Consider the following 16301-nt stretch of genomic DNA (forward strand, 5'->3'; position numbering starts at 1 on the left):
CTGAAGGGGCGGCACAGTGGCTAGCACTGCTGCTACACAGCTCCAGGTACCCGGGTTCAATTCAAACCTCGGGTGACTGTATGGAGTTTGCAAATTCTCCCGTGTCTGCGTGGGTTTCCTCCGGGTGCTCCGGTTTCCACCCACAGTCCAAAGATCTGCAGGTTAGGTGGATTGGCCACGCTAAATTGCCCTTAGTGTCCAAAGGTTAGGTGGGGTTACTGAGTTATGGGGATAGGGTAGGGTCGTGGGCTTAGGTAGGGTGCTCTTTGGGAGGGTCGGTGCAGACCTGATGGGCCGAATGGCCCCCTTCTGCACTGTAAGGATTCTGTGAGCCAGATGGTACGTTAAGAATTTTTTTTTAACGTAAGCTGAATTTGGAACAGGGAAAGACAGGAGTACAATTTTTGAGGCAGGAATTATAAAGTGTAATACAAATTGTGAGGCAAATGTAAAGTTTAATAGAGCAATTAGTAATATTCACACACTGGAATTCAGCAACATAGCATTTTTTTCTTCATAATTAGGTAATTTGTCACCTCGGAGGAAAAGGAAACAATTACTGCATGGCATTTTAATCAGTAAGTTGTGCGAATGAAAGAAATGAACCTTTCCATTCTGAGTCAGAAATCAGGAAACTTAGCTTTGACTGAATCTTAGTCAACCTTGCATTAGTTCAACCTACGGCATTTATGATAATAACCATTGTTATGCAGTAAGAAATGTAGCGAATAGTCTGTAGTAAGAAGTATCAAGTTAAGAACAGGATTAAAGTCGGAGAGCGATAGATGATCAATATCCTGTGAAGTAATGCAACGTTGCCGTTGTACTGCTTGTGCATCATTGGGTCAACAACTATTTGTATTTATGTAGTATCATTAACACAACAAAATGTTCTAAGGCATGTCACTTTACTAGACAGATACCTGGATGGGCAGGCTGTATTATTTTTTTACACTTAAGAGTACCCAATTAAATTTTTCCAATTAAGGGGCAATTTAGCGTGGCCAATCCACCTAACCTGCACATCTTTGGGTTGTGGGGGCAGAACTGCATGCCTGGTCCGGCAGGTCCTCGAATGACGGGCGCTGTCGGCACACATGAGGCCTCATGCGATGTCTCCTTGGCACCTCATCCTCCTCGGTCTGTTTTGCAGCTCGCTCTCTATCCTGGGCTGCTGCCACCTGTTCCTCTCCAGCATGCTCCACTGCTGCAGTTCCCCCCCTCCTCCTCGAGCAGCGCCCGCTCGTACAGCCGCAGGGTACCCCCAGGGGTGCGGTGACTAGCAGAAAGGCTACCATTGCTAGTTGAATTCCAATATCCATTGTCTGCAGGGGATGAAAGGACAACATGTTAGCTCGATGCGTACTCCTGTGCCCAAATAGGTTCAACAGGCTGCACGATGGTCCTGGTTGGCACTCTGGACTCTGCCCCCGCATGACCCCCCCATCCTAGCATCCATGGCCTCGTTGATGCTCAACACCCTTCGTCCTCTGGCCCTGGCGCCCGTCCCGAAAACCAGGATACCGTCGGCCGCCACAGCTCTTGCCGGCGGTATGCTCTGTGATCTCACCCGGCACCCCTGTAGGGGCTTCTGTGGGTGCTGCCCTGGGTTGGCTGCCAGGGGTGATGGCAGGTTGGGGGGGGGGGTTATATGACAGAGTGTGGGGTGCAGGGATGGTGACTCCCAAACGGCTGGTGCTGCTCTGCAGAACTAGGAGCCAAGGTAGATGTTCAATGGGGTGTGCAGCTGGATGGGTGCCTTGCAGGCCAGGGCAATGGCGGGCCATGACTGGACACCGCTCCAGTCCTGTGGGGGGTGACCCCGGCTACTTGGCCTGTTTCTCCGTCACCCCTCCCTCCCCCGGCCCTGGCAGGGCCCCATCCCAGCCCCGCCCAGCCAGTGTCCAGCCCAGCAACCCATGGTTGCGACTCTCTGTGTCGTATCTTCTCTCTCTCTCCTTTATCAGCCACCACACCGATTTCACAATTTTTAAAAACACAAGTGAACGGTGCCCTTGGGAATTCACCCATCGGAGGTGGAGAATCGCGGAGGCCCCGGAGAATACCGGGGCGGGCTTGCTAATAGACACATAGATATATAGAAGATAGGAGCAGGAGGAGGCCTTTTGGCCCTTCAAGCCTGTTCCTCCAATCATCACGATCATGGCTGATCATAAACTCAGTAGCCTAATCCTGCTTTCTCCCCATTGTCTTTGATCCCATTCTCCCCAAGTGCAATATCCAGCCGCCTCTTGAATATATTCAAATGACATGTAAACGGTGTTTACTGTACGTGCATTCCGGACCGCATTGACGCCGCTGCTGAGGTGACGGAGAATTGCGATTTGCTGTCAAATTGGCACCCGCCACGATTTTGGCATTGAAACCGATTCTCCGCCAAACACGTTTTGCGATTTTGTCGTCGGCCAATGGAGAATCCCGTTCAAGGGGTCTCTCATTTAAGACAGAGATGAAGAAAAAATGTTTTCTCTCAGAGGGACTTGAGTCTTTAGAACTCTCTTCCTCCAAAGGCAGTGGTAGCAGAGTCTTTGCATTTTTTAAGGCAGATCTAGATAAATTCTTGATTAACAAGGGGGTGAAAGGTTATTGGGAGTAGGCAGCAATTGGGGTTGGGGTTATAATCAGATCAGCCATGATCTTATTGAACAGTAGAGCAGGCTCGAGTGGCCTACTCCTCTTAATTCGTATGTTCATACATATGCAAGAGATGGGCCAAGAGATAAATATTTAGCTAAAGATAAAGATAAAGATAAAGCAAGGAGATAGGTTTTGGGACTTATAACAGTTGGGATGGAAGGAGCAAAGCGTTAAACAGGGAGCTGAATAGGGGTGAGGAACTTAACACTCTTGTCTTCTACCCTATCACAGGCCTTCACTTTTGTTCTTTCCCATTCGCCCCCATTTCATCACTCTTGAAATCTAATACATTTCTAACCTTTTCCGGTTCTGGTGCAAGGTCATGTGATAACTTGAGGTAGGAGCAGGCTTGGTGTAAACAAACGTAACCTTTATTGGTAACATATATTGAGATGCTTACAGGCTTGTCATGATCTTACTACCCAGAGCATAGCGCAGGTACTGCCCCCTGTAATCCCATTACTACAGATCCCGACTGGAAACATTGGGCAGGATCCTCCCGTTGCTGACGCCGGAATGGCATTCGGCGATCAGCCAGAGAATCCCCGTTCTTGACCGAATCGAGGGCGGCACCGCTTTTGCGATGCTCCGCCCCCATCAAAGTGGCGTACTCTCTGAGTACGCCGCGCGCCGTACTGACGGACTCAGGACATTGCCTGGGACTACCCCCCCCACGATGCTCCGCCCCTGACCGGCCAAATTCCCGACAGCATGGGTCTCTCAGGGTCTCATCCATTGGAAACTTGGTGTGGCGGCTGCGGACTCAGTCGCCGCAGTCGGGGGAGGGCCGATCCGCGGGTAGGGGGGACGTTGCCAGGGGCAGGGGCACTGTTGGGGAGTGGTCTGGGGTGCCGGCCAGGGGGGGGGCCACTATTTTGCAGGGCGGGTCCGTGAGCGGCCAGCACCATGTTGCACGATGCAGCCGCTGAAGGCCGCCGCATGCACGGCCACGGACCCAGCAATTCTCTGGGCCATATCGGCAGCTAGATCCAGGAGCACTATGCTGCCTTCATGCTAGCCCCCAGCCAAATGGAGGATCTGTGGCCGTTTTACGCCATTTTGCTGTCATTAAACGCCACTGATCCCACACCAGTGTGGGCACATAGCCTCAAAATCGGAGAATCCAACCCACGAACTCTGTTTCTCTCTCTCTCTCTGCAGATGCTGCCAGGCCTGCTGAGTACCTTTCTGTTTTTATTTCAGATTTCCAGCATCCATAGCATTTTTGCTATAAGACAACTAAAAAGCTCCGACACCAAATGAGGAGCCATGTAAATGGGTAAAGTTGAATAAAGTATAGGTCACTGACAGAATGGAGATTCTTCAGACAATTAGAAAGTAAGTAGCTGTCACTTATCCTGGCACGAAAGTGCCTTTTAGTCTGTCAAACCAACCACTCCTGTGGTGATATTACTGAAAATTAAAATGACTGCTGAGAGTCCAGTGACCTCCACTTCCGTATGAGTAATGATTAACGTGAGCACTTGGTTTCAGATCTGGGTTTTGCTGTTTTCACTGTAGTGAACACATGCTCCAGGATTTAGATACATTCTGACACTGATTTCGGAGAACTATTATCCTGAACCTATTGTGTATCCCCGTTTCATAATAACTATTTAATGTCTGCTACTTTATTTAATTATATATGCAGAGTAAACCTGAAACTAACATATCAGTGTTTTGCCTTTAGCCTTGGCATGTTATGTGACCACAAACTTTTTATCTGTGTTGTGAGTCTGAATAAAGATTTTCTTTATCCAGCTGTATCCAGCATGCCATCCGAAATTAGCAACAAAACTAGTAATTGGATTTCAGTGCAAACCAGTTGGGTTACAATGCCAAGAGGAACTTAATAGCAAGGTGGAAATATTTATCAAATGATAACATCATAATAGTAATAATAATCTTTGTTGTCACAAGCAGGCAATTAACACTGCAATGAAGTTACAATGAAAAGCCCCTAGTCGCCACATTCCGGCGCCTGTTCGGGTACACAGAGGGAGAATTCAGAACGTTCAAATGACTTAACAGCATGTTTTTCGGGACTTGTGGGAGGAAACCGGAGCACCCGGAGGAAACCCACGCAGACACAGGGAGAACGTGCAGACTCCCGCACAGACAGTGACCCAAGCCGGGAATCAAACCTGGGATCCTGGCGCTATGAGGCAACAGCGCTAACCACTGTGCTACTGGGCCGCCCTTGATGAGCATTCCATTGATTATTTTATTTTCGTGTGACAAGGGGCAATGGTCACAGCGCCATTTTAAACTATTTTAAAACCTGAGGTTGGGTCAAATAATTTAAATCCTCGGTTGGATTTTTGATTTGGAAGCGAACTGTATATATATATATACAGTGAATCTCAGTGGTTGACTGTAAAGTCAACCACAATGTGAAGTGGAGCCATGAGCCCAAAGCAGTGACTTAAGATTTCTGACATGCATTATTCCTGTTCACTGGAGAAAACATGAAACAGTACTACCTATCTGTTGAACAACATTCATTGTTTCTGCACCAGTGGTCTTGTATTATCATCGAAAATGTCCAATGGCTTTGACGTGTTATGTCATTGTGCGGTCATTTAAATGCTGGTTAAGGTTAGCTACATTTCACATTCCATTCATCTCAGAGGGACGTTGCATTTTGTTCTTTATCCAGAGTTTGTTAATGACAAAGCCAATGAAACAAATCCCCATCTTGTCGTATCGCAAAGTATTTCAAACATCGTTCAGGTAATGCTCAGTTAGACTGCAAACATTTTGCCATTTACCCAATTATAGCATTGCTTCTGAATGTTACGTGACATGGTAATTTGATTCTGAAATACATAGCTTAAATCATTCAAACTTTAACCTTGCATGTCCTCACAATGCTGTTTCATATTTCATTCTACATTACAATAAAAATATTCTGATTTTTAAAAAATGCATCTGATTACATTTTCACGTTGCTGCCTTTTATTCCTGACAACTGCATGTATGAAGTGAATATAATGGAGAATGGAAAAGGGGAAAAATGAAAGCTGTGAATCTTTGGAGAGGGCGTAACTTTCCTCATTGGATGGGTGGGTAATTGCTGAATTTGGGATAGTTGCCCATTTTGACACTGCTTGATGTTCCTTTCCACTGGCCAGGAGGAGTTACTGTTTTGATTGTGCCCCGTGATCGTTTGATGGTGCCTGACTCAGGCAGTTGCCTCATGGATAAAGGTGAATTTTAAAAAACATACCTTTGATCGTCAAGGAGTAGCAGGAATACTTCTCCAAGCCATATTAAAACCAGTGCTTCCCACTAAGCACCCACACTTCCTCATTCGCACCCCTTTTCTGACACCCTGCCTACATGTTGGATGGATGGCCCAACAAGCTGTCTCCATTCAGGAGCCGAAGCGCATACTGCACTATAAAAAAATGTTTTAAGTCCCTAAGAGCCCATTAGAAGACTATAATTATTTATTGCCCTAATATATGGGTGTAATTAAATCTTATTAATTTGTCCCCCTCTTACAAGTAGGATTGACCAAATTATTGTTCTCTGAGTTTTGAATTACCACATCATTGATTGGGACATGGAAGAATTAATGAAAGAAAAAGAACGAGACTTCCTAAAGGATGTACAGAACTCATCCTTAAAAATGTTTGCGGTATTAACAGTGAGTGACAATGGCCCAGAATTTGCTGTCCCAGCCAATAAGCAATGTCTACAGTAGTTAGACTTGCCCTTGCCCATTTAATCTCTGTGATATTTTACTATTTTTTAATAATAATAATCTTTATTATTGTCACAAGTAGGCTTACATTAACACTGCAATGAAGTTACTGTGAAAATCCCCTCGTCACCACATTCCGGCGCCTGTTCTGACACACAAAGAGAATTCAGAATGTCCAATTCAACTAACAGCACATCTTTCGGGACTTGTGGGAGGAAACCGGAGCACCCGGAGGAAACCCCCGCAGACACATGGTGAACGTGCAGACTCCGCACAGGCAGTGACCCAAGCCGGGAATCAAACCCGGTTCCCTGGTGCTGTGTAGCCGCTGTGCTATTTGATAGCTTTAATGATTAATCCTGCAATAAAAAGTAGAAAGCTTTTTGATTACTAAGCTGCATTAGAATCTTTCCTTCTCCCTTCCCATGTATAGATGCAGTCCGTAGTTTTGATTTTGTGAGTAAAATCCCATCTTTGTTCTGCAACAATTAAACGCGTTGTTTCCCCTTGAATTGATGCAATGACAAGTCAAGATTTTCCTGGCACTGTCTGCTCTTTAGCTGTGGTTATTTATCCTGTAACCCTTTTCATGAATTATTGGCCTTGCTTTTTGTGCAATCCTCTTACCATATTTTGTCATTTAAATTTCAAAAAATACAAGTTCAAGAAATGAAAGAAAATGACCACCTTCATTTTTTTTCCAGTCAGTAACATCCTTAACTGAGTCGTCATTGCACCATAATATTAATTCAGTCCCATATTGTTCCTTCTTTGAATGCCCCAATCTGATGAGTTTCAGTTGGCCTATGACAGTAATTGAACATGTATTAAACTGCGTGTGATCATGACATGAGTAATATCAGAAGAGATTTACTAGAAAGGTATCGGGGGTGAGGGACATAGAACAAAAAACATAGAAAATTACAACGCAGTACAGGTCCTTCGGCCCTCGATGTTGCGTCGACGTGTGAAGCCACTCTAAAGCCCATCTACAATATTCCCTTATCATCCATATGTCTATCCAATGACCATTTGAATGCCCTTAGTGTTGGCGAGTCCACTACTGTTGCAGGCAGGGCATTCCATGCCCTTACTACTCTCTGAGTAAAGAACCTACCTCTGACATCTGTCCTATATCTATCTCCCCTCAATTTAAAGCTATGTCCCCTCATGCTAGACATCACCATCCGAGGAAAAAGGCTCTCACTGTCCACCCTATCCAATCCTCTGATCATCTTGTATGCCTCAATTAAGTCACCTCTTAACCTTCTTCTCTCTAACGAAAACAGCCTCAAGTCCCTCAGCCTTTCCTCATAAGATCTTCCCTCCATACCAGGCAACATTCTGGTAAATCTCCTCTGCATCCTTTCCAATGCTTCCACATCCTTCCTATAATGCGGCGACCAGAATTGCATGCAATATTCCAAATGCGGCCGCACCAGAGTTTTGTACAGCTGCAACGTGACCTCATAGCTCCTGTCATGATATTCAGGTGAACTTCGCAGCACATACATACATACATAATGATGGACAGATCAACGGACCAATCAACGCACACAACACGGCAGCCAATCACAGACAAGAGCATACACAGTACAAAACAGGGAACATAACACTTCCTGTGCACTCGAGCAGGAGACGGCTCAGGGCACAGACCTTATTGCCAGCCACTCAGACATTAACCATGTGCTGAGTACCAGAGTTTACTATATTAATAGTTGATCGAAATAAAACTGCATTGTACCATTCGCAACCGTGTTGGTTTGTCTGTGTATCAGAGTACCCAACACTACAGCTCCGAAACTCAATCCCTCTACCAATAAAAGCTAACACACCATAAGCCTTCTTAACAACCCTCTCAACCTGGGTGGCAACTTTCAGGGATCTATGTACATGCACACCGAGATCTCTCTGCTCATCCACAATGCCAAGAATCTTACCATTAGCCCAGTACTCTGTCTTCCTGTTATTCCTTCCAAAATGAATCACCTCACACTTTTCTGCATTAAACTCCATTTGCCACCTCTCAGCCCAGCGCTGCAGCTTATCTATGTCCCTCTGTAACTTGTAACATCCTTCTGCACTGTCCACAACAGTGGACAGTACTCTGTCTTCCTGTTATTCCTTCCAAAATGAATCACCTCACACTTTTCTGCATTAAACTCCATTTGCCACCTCTCAGCCCAGCGCTGCAGCTTATCTATGTCCCTCTGTAACTTGTAACATCCTTCTGCACTGTCCACAACTCCACCGACTTTAGTGTCATCTGCAAATTTACTCACCCATCCTTCTACGCCTTCCTCCAGGTCATTTATAAAAATGACAAACAGCCGTGGCCCCAAAACAGATCCTTGTGGTACACCACTAATAACTGGACTCCAGTCTGAACATTTCCCATCAACCACCATCCTTTGTCTTCTTCCAGCTAGCCAATTTCTGATCCAAACTGCTGAATCACCCTGAATCCCATGCCTCCGTATTTTCTGCAGTAGCCTTCCGTGGGGAACCTTATCAAACGCTTTATTGAAATCCATATACACCACATCAACTGCTTTACCCTCATCCACCTGTTTGGTCACCTTCTCAAAGAACTCAATAAGGTTTGTGAGGCACGACCTACCCTTCACAAAACCGTGTTGACTATCTCTAATCAAATTATTCCTTTCCAGATGATTATATATCCTATCTCTTATAAACCTTTCCAAGATTTTGCCCACAACAGAAGTAAGGCTCACTGGTCTATAGTTACCGGGGTTGTCTCTACACCCTTCTTGAACAAGGGGACAACATTTGCTCTCCTCCAGTCTTCTGGCACTATTCCTGTAGACAAAGATGACTTAAAGATCAAAGCCAAAGGCTCAGCAATCTCTTTCCTAGCTTCCCAGAGAATCCTAGGATAAATCCCATCCGGCCCAGGGGACTTATCTATTTTCACACATTCCAGAATTGCTAACACCTCCTCCTTATGAACCTCAAGCCCTTCTAGTCTAGTAGCCTGAATCTCAGTATTCTCCTCGACATCACTATCTTTTTCCTGTGTGAATACTGGCGAAAAATATTTATTTAGCACCTCTCCTATCTCCTCGGACTCCATGCACAACTTCCCGCTACTGTCCTTGACTGGCCCTACTCTTACCCGAGTCATTCTTTTATTCCTGACATATCTAAAGAAAGCTTTAGGGTTATCCTTGATCCTACCTGCCAAAGACTTCTCATGTCCCCTCCTGGCTTTTCTTAGCTCTCTCTTTAGGTCCTTCCTAGCTAACTTGTAACTCTCGAGCACCCTTACTGAGCCTTCATGTCTCATCTTTACATAAGCCTCCTTCTTCCTCTTGACAAGTGTTTTGACTGCTTTAGTAAACCACGGTGCCCTTGCTCGACCACTTCCTCCCTGCCTGACAGGTACATACTTATCAAGGACACGCAGTAGCTGTTCCTTGAACTTCAGTTATGTAGAACTAGAAAACCTGGGGTCACTCTCCTTATGGCAGAGATGGTCAAGAGAAAACTTAATAGAGGTGTTCAAACTCATGAAACGTTCTGAGAAACTAGGGAGGAACTGTCTCCCTTGGCAGGTGAATCAGTAACCAGAGGGCAGGGAAGTATGGTAATTTTCAAAAGAACCAAAGGAGGGATGAGGTGACATCATTTATCACATCATGTTTTCATGATCTGAAATCAACTGCTTGAAATCAACTCTCTCCACAGATGCTGTCAGACCTGCTGAGATGTCCAGTATTTTCTGTTTTAGTTTCAGATTCCAGCATCCGCAGTAATTTGCTTTTATCTGTTTGGAGCCTCTTGTGAAAGGTTGGACTATCTTGAATCTATCAGTTAGTTTCTCAAATATATTCACCTAAATGAACAGCTGGGAGGTAAAAGCCTCACATTCAAACCATGAGGCTCTGTTGAAATCCACCTTGATAAGCCGACCACATACGTCCCCAGTTCCCCACCTTCCAATCAGTCCTGCTATCCCAGATGCCCAATCCCAATTGACCCCTTTCCTGGGTGTGCGTCATAACTGCTTGTTCAGGTGCAGGGATCACTGTGCCCAGTTTGTACCAACCTGGGTGCACTTAATCAAAGAAGAGTTATAACAATGGCATATTCTGATGTAAATTTGTGAAGTTGCACTTCTGCTGCCTTAGCCAAGGATGGGGGTTAGAGATAGGGGGCGGGATTCTCCATTCCTTAGGCTAAGAGCTGGATTCTCCGCTCCTGAGGCTAAGTGCCAGCGTGAACGGACAATCCGCAAGAGATTTACAACAGGAAAATCGGCACAACCCCTTACCTATTCTGGTACCAGAGAGGGGCTAGCACAGGTGCCGCATGAAACTCCTGCGGGTTACACCGAAAATGGCCGGAGAATGGCTGCTTCCCGGGCCGCGCATGCGCAGGTGCTGGTCAGGGTCTTTAACGAGGCAAGAGACAGAGGGAGTTTACCCCCGATGATGTCGCAGGCCACTATCTCGCTCATTCTGAAACGGGATAAGAACCCGGAGGCCTGTGGGTCATACAGGCCGATCTCGTTGATCAACGTAGACGGCAAGTTACTGGCCAAGATTTTGGCGACCAGAATTGAGGACTGGGTACCGGATGTAATTGTGGAGGGCCAAACCGGGTTTGTAAAGTGGAGGCAGCTGGTGGCCAACCTAAGAAGGCTGCTCAACGTGATTAGGATGCCCCCGGAGAGTAGGGAGGTAGTGATAGTGGTAGCCATGGATGCTGAAAAGGCTTTTGATCGGGTCGAGTGGGATTATCTGTGGGAGGTACTAGGACGGTTCGGGTTCGGGGCGGGGTTCATCGACTGGGTTAGGCTATTGTATCAGGCCCCGGAGGCGAGTGTAAGGACGAACAGGACGACATCGGACTACTTTAGACTGCACCGTGGGACAAGACAGGGCTGCCCTCTCTCCTCACTGCTGTTTGCGTTGGCCATAGAGCCGCTGGCAATTGCACTGAGAGCTTCTCGGGGCTTGAAAGGGCTGGTCCGGGGGGGAGTGGAACATAGAGTCTCGTTATACGCAGATAATCTTCTGTTATGTGTATCGGACCCAATGGCGGGGATGGACGGTATTATGGCAACCCTGAGGGAATTTGGCCAGTTCTCCGGATACAAACTGAACATGGCTAAGAGCGAGTTGTTTGTAATTCAGGCAAGGGGGCAGGAGAGTAGGCTGAAGGGGGTTGCCATTCAGGCTAATGGGGAGAGTTTCCGATATTTGGGGATTCAGGTGGCATGGGACTGGGGCAAGTTGCATAAGCTCAACCTTTCCCGACTGGTGGAACGAGTAAGAGAGAATGTCGGAAGGTGGTATGTGCTCTCGCTGTCATTGGCGGGGAGAGTGCAGACTGTTAAGATGACGATTCTCCCGCGGTTCTTGTTTGTTTTTCAGTGTCTCCCCATCTTCCCGTAACATCTTCCCGTACCAGCCTCCCCGAACAGGCGCCGGAATGTGGCGACTAGGGGCTTTTCACAGTAACTTCATTTGAAGCCTACTTGTGACATTAAGCGATTTTCATTTTCATTTCATTTCTTTATCCCGCAGTCCTTCTTTAAGAGGTTGAATAAAATTATTCTGGGATTTATATGGGCAGGGAAGTCCCCGTGGGTGAAGAGGGTGATGCTTGAAAGGAACAGAGGAGAAGGGGGGCTGGCGTTGCCGAACTTCAGCAACTATTACTGGGCGGCAAACATAGCGATGATAAGGAAATGGATGGTGGGTGCGGGGTCGGTTTGGGAGTGGATGGAGGCTGCTTCGTGCAGGGGCACTAGCTTAGCAGCCCTGGTCACGGCGCCTCTGCCGTTTCCGCCGGCACGGTACTCCACCAGCCCAATAGTGGTGGCGGCTCTTCGGATCTGGGGCCAGTGGAGGAGGCATGTAGGGGAGGTAAGAGCATCGGTGTGGACCCCAATCTGCGGCAACCACCGATTTGCCCCGGGGAACATGGACGGGGGGTAACGACTGTGGAGGAGGGCGGGGATTGGGAGGATGGAGGATCTGTTCTTGGAAGGGAGCTTTCCGAGCATGAGGGCGCTGGAGGAGAAATTTGGGCTGGCGAGAGGGAACGACTTTAGATACTTGCAGGTGCGGGATTTTGTACGCAGACTGGTGCCGTCCTTCCCATGTCTCCTGCCGAAGGGGAGGCAGGACAGGGTAGTTTCTAGGGGAGAGGTGGGAGAGGGTAGAGTCTCAGATGTCTACAAGGAGCTGATGGGAGCTGAGGATACACAGATCGAGGACTGAAGCTGAAGTGGGAAGAGGAGCTAGGGGGGGAGGTGCAGGACGGTGTCTGGGCAGAAGCCCTGAGCAGAGTAAACATGACCGCAACATGCGCCAGGCTCAGCCTGATCCAGTTTAAGGTCGTGCACCGGGCCCACATGTCGGTGGCCCGGATGAGCAAATTCTTCAGGCTGGAGGACAAGTGTGCTGGATGCGCCGTAGGGCCGGCTAACCATGTACACATGTTCTGGTTGTGCCCTAAACTCAGGGGGTATTGGCAGGGATTCGCAGATGTCATGTTCCGGGTATTGAAAACTGGGGTGGTAATGAGCCCTGAGGTGGCAATCTTTGGAGTTTCGGAGGATCCGGGAGTCCAGGAAGAGAGAGAGGCCGGCGTTCTGGCCTTTGCTTCCCTGGTAGCCCAGCGATGAAAACTCTTAGCATGGAGGGACTCAAAGCCCCCGAGGGCTGAGTTATGGCTATCGGACATGGCGAGCTTTCTTGGCCTAGAGAAAGTCAAGTTCGCCGTGAGAGGTTCGCTACTAGGGTTCGCCCGAAGGTGGCAGCCATTTATTGACTTCTTCGCAGAGGAGTAAGCGTCAGCGGGAGGGCTAGAGTAGAGTAGAGTAGGGGGATATTGAGTCAGGTCCGTGCGTGAACAGAGCCGTAGTTTGCACTATGTTCAATTTGTGTCTTGACTTTTTTTTTTGTACTGTACAATGTCACTTTTTCTCTATGCATAAAATACCTCAATAAAATTGTTTGTTAAAAAAAATAAAACCTTCTGATTCCATCCTAAAACAACAACTTGAATATTTTATTGCTACGGTTTATTTCACCAAATTTATAATGGAGCAAACCTTGCTGGAAATTTTTCTCCTAAACTTGGTTCAATTTAAATTCTGCATAGTGCTGTCATTGTTGCATCAAAATATTCACTTCAGCCTAACTGTTCATACCAGTAAGACACAGTACAGTTTATCACCTTGGTCAAGTAATAGACTGAGACAGAATTTGTTATTTTCCATTCTCATCACATTTCTAGGCAGAAGAAAAGATTCAACTAACATTTTCACTCAGTTCTTGTCTAATTGGATTTGAAATGTCTGATATTTGTGGAAATGCCCTTGTGAATCTACTCAAATATTTTTGGATGCAAACGCATTTCTGTATGGGATGCTAAATGACATTGACTTCTGTTGATCATGAACTGAATTAAAAGTTGAAAAGTTCTGCTGTCTTATCTTAATGCCACAATCAGCACCTTCTTTAGTCGTTAACACTATCATTAACACGTCCTTTCCTAACACATCTTTCCTGGGCTCCCACATATCCCTGACCTATTTTGCTCAACTCACTCCACCCTCCTCTGAATAGTATACAAACCATCACATTTCGTCCTCTCTTTAGGAAGAAGTCAGACAGACTTAAAATGTTAACTATATTTCTCTCTCCACAGATATTTGAAACAAACCTGTTGGACTTTAACCTGGTGTTGTAAGACTTCTTACTGTGCTCACCCCAGTCCAACACCGGCATCTCCACATCCACAGATGTTGCCAGACTTGCTGAGTTTCTTCAGCATTTTCTGTTTTCAGTTCATTTCCAGTATCAACAGTAGAATCATAGAATCCATACAGTGCAGGAGAAGGCCATTCGGCCCATCGAGTCTGCACCGACCATTTGAAACGCTACCCTGCACAGACCCAATCCCCGCTCTATCCCTGTAATCTCACCTAATCTTTGGACACTAACGGGCAATTTATCATGGCCAATCCACCTAACCTACTGTAGAGGGTCCCATCTCCGTTACTCCACTACTGGGCCGATATCTGGGGTTTGAATATCTGTGTGTGTCTCTCTCCAGCTGGCACTGAAACTTCAGAGGCCAGGGGATGTCGCACTGGGACACTTCCACTGAAGAGAGCACTGATTCAAGCCTGCCGTTTATTCCTAACCGACAGCCTGAGACTTATATCACACAGATCTCCAGACCCCTACCAATACCCAGGTGATTCTCTCTCTTGCCGGTGGTACAACCCCCACCCGGTTCCTACTCCACTAGAGTAGCTTTCCCAAGAGAGAGAATAGGACACTGCTGTTTATTTCCTAACCAGCAGTCTGTCCTGAGTGAATCGCTCAAGATGACCCTCGATTCTTGAACCCGGAATTAAGGTGGGGAGTATTTTTAACAATGACTTGGTCAAAGATCGCTGGTGAAGGATTGAAGAATTTAAACGACTCCAATTAGCATCAAATCAAGGTTTATTGTAAAACCCAGGTCAAAATCATCAACAGAAGAAACACAATAAAATCTTATGCTCTAATACAACTAAGTCTATTCAAAAGGTAATATAGCGGACACAACGAAAATTCTTACGGTTACACAGGTTTTAGCAAAATCACAAGGCACAAAACAAGTTCCCTTCCCCAAAGCCTCAACCACTATTAAAATCAAGGGAGTTTCGCAAGCTGCTGCGGGTTACTTACGGTCACAGGCTGCAGAGGTCAAGTCAGGGGTGCAGAGGTCGAGCCAGGAACGAAGAGAGCCCCAATCGAAAACACAGCCCCTTTTATATTGTTTTACCTGGCTTTGTCCTGTGATCGGCCAGCCCCTTTTGCATTGAAAAAGGTAAGATTTAAAGTTCCCGCTGGTCCCGCCCCCTTTGAGCCGGTCAGAGCTGTCGAGATGGGAGTACCTCCCCTAGGTCCGCCTCCAGTCTGTTTTTTGAGATAACGAGGTTGAGCTCCCTTGAAGATTTTCAAAGACTTCCATCTGCTCCGGAGATGCTGCTATGTTGATGGGGTGTTGATTGGATTCTGCTCTGGTGGAGGCCAGGTCATTTACATTTGCATGGGGCTATGACCATCCCATTGTCCTGCTTGCATGCAAGCCTCCTGTGTATTCCCGTGCCCCTTTGTCTGTGTCTTGATGTTATCTTGTTGTCTGGCTCCTTCTTCCTTGTAGCTCCTAGGGGGGTGTTTGTAAATATTTATGTGCTTATGTCCCCACTCAGCTCAGCGGGCCAAGCCTGCTGGGAAAACTGGTTCTGTTCCCTTGCCTGGAAAGTCAGTTTACAGTCTCTGAGTTTCTCCAAAAGGGCCGAATTGCCCGAAAACCTTACAGATGCCCCTTCGATACGTCCCTACCTGCTTGGACCGTATCGACACAGGTGAAGGGCAATTATTTCCTTTTGTGTGGACCGTAGGTCCCCCCCCCAACAACATGCGAAACTACAAGTCCCAAGACAGTTCCCTTAATCTAGGCTACCCCTGATTTCAATGAAAGGGAAAGACAAGACCATACTTAATTCAAGCAGACAGTAACATATACACATTGCACCGGAACCCCAAACGTAAGGGTCCCTGTACATATATCCCACTCAAGTACACATTTCACCGGAACCCCAAACGTAAGGGTCCCTGTACATATATCCCAGTCAAGTAACTGGGACCCGCGAATCCATACAACTATTTACAATTGCATCTGTTTATTTCATCAAGGATCCTCCTTTCTTGGCTGCACTTCGCTTCTTCCCGTTGAGGGCTCTTCATTTATCCTCCATCGTCGATACCTGCAGCTGAAAGGTTTAGTCCAACTGAGGCGGCAGCATAATGTACCCCCTGTACAACATTTCCTTTGTGGGGGCAAACACTAAACCATTCTCAGGCTCCCCCCTGGTGGTGATCGGACAGTTGTGAGGGTC

At 46.8% G+C, this 16301-nt stretch overlaps 1 long non-coding RNA gene across 1 annotated transcript in view; it reads right to left on the reverse strand.

The window, feature by feature from the left end:
* Window positions 1–435: 435 nt before the first annotated feature.
* The window catches only part of LOC140386002 (uncharacterized), a 160527-nt gene continuing 144661 nt past the window's right edge, over window positions 436–16301 (reverse strand). Inside the window, exon 4 of the long non-coding RNA XR_011933524.1 lies at window positions 436–1325. This is a non-coding gene — a long non-coding RNA (uncharacterized lncRNA). The remainder of the gene's footprint in view (window positions 1326–16301) is intronic.

This window comes from Scyliorhinus torazame, chromosome 11 (genome assembly GCF_047496885.1).
Source record: "Scyliorhinus torazame isolate Kashiwa2021f chromosome 11, sScyTor2.1, whole genome shotgun sequence".
Lineage (NCBI taxonomy): Eukaryota > Metazoa > Chordata > Chondrichthyes > Carcharhiniformes > Scyliorhinidae > Scyliorhinus > Scyliorhinus torazame.